At 35.6% G+C, this 6706-nt stretch overlaps 1 long non-coding RNA gene across 1 annotated transcript; it reads right to left on the bottom strand.

Moving 5' to 3' along the window:
* Positions 1-2325: 2325 nt before the first annotated feature.
* LOC133284207 (uncharacterized) lies at positions 2326-4333 on the bottom strand. Its single transcript, XR_009747877.1, has 4 exons — positions 4053-4333; positions 3680-3756; positions 3513-3579; positions 2326-2568 (listed from the first exon to the last, which is right to left on the bottom strand). It is a non-coding gene; the product is annotated as an uncharacterized LOC133284207 (long non-coding RNA).
* Between the last annotated feature and the right edge of the window lie 2373 nt (positions 4334-6706).

Here is a 6706-nt window from a genome sequence, read left to right as displayed (position 1 = left end):
TTCTCACATCAACACAACACAACACAACCCGTTAGCTCTGATGCAAAAAGTTGAAGGCTTTCATGGCAAAAATACAATCTTTTGATTCCTTTCCCACATAAAAGATGGGATCCAGGAAATGGGGAAGTGCAAAAGAGAAGCATCTAAGCTCAGGCAACTTCAGTGTTTTTATTAGGTGAAGGTGCATGTGGACAGTGTATGTGACTAGATCTCACTGACCTTTCCACATAAACTCATTGTTTATTGTTATTTTTATTGTCTCAAGTCTCAAGTCTAACCTCAACTACATTGGAAGGGGTGTTTTGTGATTCTCTCTCTCCAAATCCAAACCATGCACATGGAGGGTCTCTCTTACTCTCCCAGGTTGTTAAACAATTTTAAATGGTAAGTTGCTACGGTCCCTTTATTGTATTTATACTGGCCGAAAGAACAAAAGTAAGTTCTGCCAAAAAGAACAAAAGGGAAATGCAGAAGAAAGTTTATTTATAAAATATTAATTCTAGCCAATAATGGACATATACTCCGTAATATACTATATTACTTCTTGTGAATGCCCTTTTTAAGTTATTTGCATAGCTGCAGCTTGAGTTTGTGCACGATTTGAAACATGATAGGATGCTAAGATTATATAAGGGAAATACAAGTGTTATTTAAACTTTCATCGCTTACGTGATAACTTTTGTAGTTTCGGCATTAATGAGCTATCTTTGATTGTTCAAAAGATTAAATAAGCATAATATGTATAAATTTCATTTCAACCAGAAAGTTTAAGATAATTTTTATGTTATATTTATTGAGGAGTTACAAATTTTTTGTTTACAAACTTAACTAGGTGTTCCACGTGTGTATTCCTTGAAATATATAATTAAATTTGTAAACAAAAAATTTGTAAGTATAATCTGACACATGTTTCTTTACATTTCATTTCATACAAAAGTTGATTGCCTTGAAAATAGATAACGCATGGCCTTTGTAACACCCCGTTCTAGAACCGGTTTGTTAACATCGCATTATGATATTAAGCGCAGTTACAATCACATGGGTTCACCTAAAATCCGGATAAATTTTTCATTTTAAAACGTACCGAACTTATAATACCCAATTTCGTGATCATAACCATATTACCTTGCGGAAACAGATAAATTAAGCTTAACATCATGTTCATTTTCCATTTTTAAACCATTAATTTACTTCTTATTTAATTCACAACTTCTACTATATGGTAGGTTTCTTCATTAGCTACCTGTGGCTTCAAACCGTGCTCAAATCGGAGCACTGTAGCCCAAGTTAGGACAATTTGAAGCAACACAAGAGAGTGTTGGTCACAGGCCCCGCGCGCTTCAGCGCGCTACCGGGCGCTCAAGCGCGCGCTATCGGGCGCTAAAGCCTCCACCTGGGCGCTTCAGCGCACGGAGGCAGGAAGCATCAGGTATTTCAGTGTGAATGGGCGCTTAAGCGCGCATCAGGGCGCTCAAGCGCGCAACCCTGGGCGCTAAAACGCGAGGGGACAGTAAGCATCCCATCTTTCTGCAGCAGAGGGCGCTTAAGCGCGAGCCAGGGCGCTCCAGCGCGCAATCCTGGGCGCTTCAGCCCCCACTAGGGCGCTCCAGCGCGAGGAGGCAGAATGCATTGGCACTCGCAGGGGCAGCAGGGCGCTTGAGCGCGCTCCTGGGCGCTTAAGCGCGCTGCCAGGGAATTCCAATTCCCACATTTTTCAAGTCCAAGCCTAGGGGAAGGTGCATCCCCATTACAAACCCCAATTGTCCATGCCCCAAAACTAAATCCTAGCACTCATCCAACCTCTCCTCATGAGATTTAGCTAGAATTTGGGCAGCATGACCTTTGTTTTCTCATCGTTTACCAATTTAAACAAAGGGTACCTAATTGATTTTCAGCCCAACTCATTCAACAACTCAATACATAACAAGCATGCATATATTGAATTTCAGGTAGGCATCATTTACATTACATATCCTTTACAAATCATAGAACTTAGCTTACAAAACACTATGATCATTCCCTTGGCTCCCATCAACAAAAGGTGTAACCAAAGGCATGAGTAGGGGTGTAAATGGGCTGGGCTGGGCTTTGGCCATCCTGGCCCAAGCCTACGTCAAAAAAATTTAGCCTATCTGGCCTACTGGCCTATTAAAGGCTTTATTTGTAGGCCAAGCCTGGCCCATTTTCAAAAATAAGAAAGCCTGACATGGCCTACAGGCCTTGTAGGCCTCCCACTATATATACTAAGCAAAAAAAATAATTGTATAGAGCAAAAAAAGTTCCATTCATGCATGCACTAGTACTTCTCATAAGAAAAAAATGACAAACAAGAAAGAGTCAACATAATACCTCAGCTCTAGAATGTATATCATATAGGAATAGAGTCAAAGAAATGGGAAAATAAGAAAAATACAATTACTGGATGCTGAAATAAAGTCTACAAGAGAATGTCATTTATCTAAAAATCTTTAAACCACCATCAAGACAAGGGAAAGAAGAGTATTATTGAAAGATCTTCATCAGTAACATCATAATCCAGCAAGGTACACATTGCTCCATGGTATTAAGCTGCAACAACATGTAAAATTTGGAGACATTAGACAAGTTTTCCTTTCATAAAATAAAATAGCACAAAAAGTAAGAGATATTGATATTTGGTACTTTGTGTCTTTGCCACATAAAATAAATATTATTTTATTATTTTATTTTAATAAATTAAATAGGCCAGCCTACAAGGCTGTAGGCCGGGCTTGACAAAATTGGCCTATGGCCTATTTATTAAAAAAACTTTTTTATAAGCCTAAGCCTACTCTACTTTTCTGAAAGGCCGGGCCTGAGCTGGGCTCAATGTAGGCCGGGCCGTAGGCTGGGCTGGGCTAGCCTGGCCCATTTACACCCCTGGGCATGAGCATAGGCTAAGTTCATCCAATGAATCAAGATATACAAATGACCATGGACTTTCAAAATAAAATCCTATACATGTCAACTACAAAAGGCATGCATAAACTCAAAGAAATGTCATATTTCATGCATAATCCAGATATGGCCACTTGCCACCAGAGGCTCCTGCAGCATCCTTACCTGAAAGGGAGTCCCCACAACACGGGGTGAGATATACGAATATATCCAGTAAACCAGGGGTCCTTGGAACATCTCTCCACCCCACAGTTCCATATCAGTGTAATAGCAATAACAATAATAATGCAGTAAATACATATCTATGCAAAGTGCAATACATCTCCAGGAGAAATCCCTCGAGCTCTCAAGCTGTCCTAAGGAAACTCAGATGCAAATAGTCCTACTGGCCAGCTAACTACCAAGTATGATTTACGCATCGTCATGCCACATACCAACATAGGGAAACACCATCCTATGCCACACCAAATGCATACACATACGTATAACAAAGCATTACACTATTTTATTGCATTTATATACACAATCACAACCTCCACCCTTTCAGGGCTTGGTAGAACAGTCAAGGGAATTACACCCAAGGTCCGAAGGCTTACCTCAATGCTTCAGTCGACCTTTGTTCTTCACCAACAGTTTCAGCAATCCACTTTTACAAATATACACCTATACAAGGGTAATGCAATTAACATATTGCATTCAAGGATAACTCATCATCATCAATCCAAGCTATCCTATTCATACCACAACACAAGGATGAGCTTACCAATTCCAATGAGCTATTCAAGCTCCATAGCTTGCTCCAATGGTTGATCACTCACGGTTGGTCCAAATGTCTCAATCCTAGACATCACAAGGACACAATCAATCATTCAACTCACTAATTGTTCAACATGCTAGAATACTAACCAATCCAAGCATGAATTTTCCAATATTATGAACAATTATCAAATGACTATCTAGGCTCATTTCCACCGATTAAATGTCGTTCCTAGCATTTTTCACAACATGCTCTAAGCTTAAATCTTCCTAGAACATAGTCAATTTACTCACAATTTCTAAAATTCCCACTTTACTATTCACAAAACCCTACTCATGAAATTTTCCATGAAAATAAGGTTCAAGGGTTTAAATCTTACCACCAATGGTTGCACAACAATGATGTGAGTGCTCCTCAAGCTCCCATGGAGGTAGAAGCCACCAAAACTCCAAAATCTCTCCAATGGCCAAATTTTTGAGAGGCAATATCCCTCTCCACAATGATCCCCACTCAAAACAAAGCAAGGATTATGAAAGAGGAGGAGATTTGGAGTGGTTTAGGCTTTGGAATCACTCAAAATGGTTGAGACTTGCTCCCCCTAGGTTCTCTCTTCCTCCCTTTCCCCCCTTCTCCTTCTTCTTCCTTTCTTCTTTTCTGTTTCTGGCGTCGACGGGGGAAATGGGGGGATTTGGGTTCTCTTTGGTTACTTTATCACTTAACATAGGTTAAGTGGTAACATGTGGGTATTGGTTCGTCTATCTACTCAACTCCATTAATTACCAAACTTTACCCAAAAGTCTGGAATATTATTCTAGGAATATTACTATTTTTATTTTTATATTTTGGGCACTTTCACCAGTACCCATTTATACCCCTTAATTTTCACTGAGTACACTTTTTAACTCCAAAGTGACTCAGATTCATTTAATTAAGCCTTATACTTAATTTCACTCACTAAAACATGTTTAATTAATTAATTACATTAGATTTACTAATTAATTAAGTTGGGCTATTATAGCCTTCTTCTTATATTAAAAAATTTCACAATATTTAATAGTAAAAATTATATATATAAATTTTTTGTTTACAAACTCTTACAAATTACATTAAGTACGATCGGTTATATTTTAACCAAGAGTGTATGATCGGTCATACTTAGTGTAATTTGTAAAAAAAAAATTTGTAAACAAATCTTTCCCATATTTAATAGGATAGAACTTAAAACTAGTCACATATATCATATAAAAAATTATTTCAATCTAAAAACTTAAAATGAAAGACTTCAACAATTTTCATAGACGCACAGCCAATAAAATTAAGGATCTATTAATCTCATGTTGCATGAGATAATTATCTCATGCAACAGATATAAGATTGTGGGGTCCACTACTTTTTCAAAAAAAAGAAAAAGAAAATAAAATAATGAACCTCACTATTTTGTCTCTGTTGCATGAGATATTTTATTTTTATTTTTTTGAAAAAGTAATGAACCCCACAATCTTATATCTGTTGCATGAGATAATTATCTCATGCTTATCTCATGTAACATGAGATAATTATTTCCCATAAAATTATCATATCAATCTCTTTCTTAGCTTCATCTTTGCATCTCACCTCCATAATTGAGGGAGAATGCATAGAAAGACAAAAGTTTCGGTATTACCTTGCTCAAAAATCAAAACAAGATATCAATTTATGAGACTTATTTTTTTGCATTAAGACTAATTTTATGTTGTAAATTATATAAAATAGCAGACATTGTTATTCGGGATTTATGACCCGTTGTTTCGTATTTAATCAATGCAAACATTCTTTTTCATAGTTCCGAATAGCGTTTGTAAGAGGGAAATCAACTCTTTGTTGACTCGATGCACGTTTGCGTTGAGAGAACAATAAAACAAACAAGCCATTAGTTAAAAATATTGAAATCTGTTATTTGAAAAATCATGAATCAATTGTCTCATATGTGTCAATATTTACATGAAAATATTACTTTGAGGGCGAGCTTGGTACATTCTTAACAATATTAGTTAAAAATTTAGGGACAGATTCCAGCAGAATATAATTTATAAAGGTATATTAAACTTGAAAAAAGTGTTTGTCATTTAAAATGTATTATTTTAAGTGAAATGGTCATATTTTAATATATATTTGTTGGATTTTTACATTTTTTTCTCTTTCACAAATCTCTCATTTTAATTTTACGAAAGAAAAAATATGTAAAATGTCAAAAAATATACACAAAAACACGATCTTTTTATTTAAAATAATACAAAATTGTGTTATTTAAATAATAAATATTTTTTCAAAACACCTAATATAAAAAAGAAGAATGAAAAAAAAAAAAACGCATTGTATTAATGGTATTATTATCTCTTACCTTAAAATTTATTAAAAAGTTTGGGAGAGTGGTTTTTTGTAGGGGTGTTCGCGGTCTGGATTGGATCAGTTTTGAAAGCAAAAATCATCCGATCCAATTCCTTCGGTTTGATCATATAATCATCCATTCGGTTTGGATTTTTTTCAAATCTGATCTGATCCAATCCAATTTTTTTCGGTTTGGATTGGATCGGTTTTCGGTTTTTTGAAAATCCTAAAATTTATTTCATAATTATTATGCAAATAACATCTTTTGTATATATTGGCTTTGTAAATTATTATTTTTTAAATACAAAAGCATAAGTAAACTATAATATAATTTTTTTTTTAGCAATGAGATATGAAGCTCTACAAAGATAAAATTTTATTGATGAGATGTGACTAGATTTTTTCTTTGGTTTAGTTGATACCCAATGGGTCTTGGGTTTAGAAATTTTTGGACTATAATTGGGAAAAAGACCCAAATAGGTAGAGGAGAATTAATATATTGGATCGGTTTGGATTGGATCGATTTTCATCAACCCATCCAAAAAACGATCCAATCCAATTAAAATTTACGATTTTTTTTCGGTTATCGGTTTTTCGGTTCGGTCACCGCGGTTTGAATCGATTTGGATCGGTTGATGAACACCCCTAGTTTTTTATAGCTTGACT

Source organism: Gastrolobium bilobum, unplaced genomic scaffold (assembly GCF_033153095.1).
Source record: "Gastrolobium bilobum isolate Gb01-03AN ecotype WA unplaced genomic scaffold, APGP_CSIRO_Gbil_v1 utg19911, whole genome shotgun sequence".
In the NCBI taxonomy this organism is placed as follows: Eukaryota; Viridiplantae; Streptophyta; class Magnoliopsida; order Fabales; family Fabaceae; genus Gastrolobium; species Gastrolobium bilobum.
This window is presented reverse-complemented; position numbering and strand designations above follow the sequence as displayed.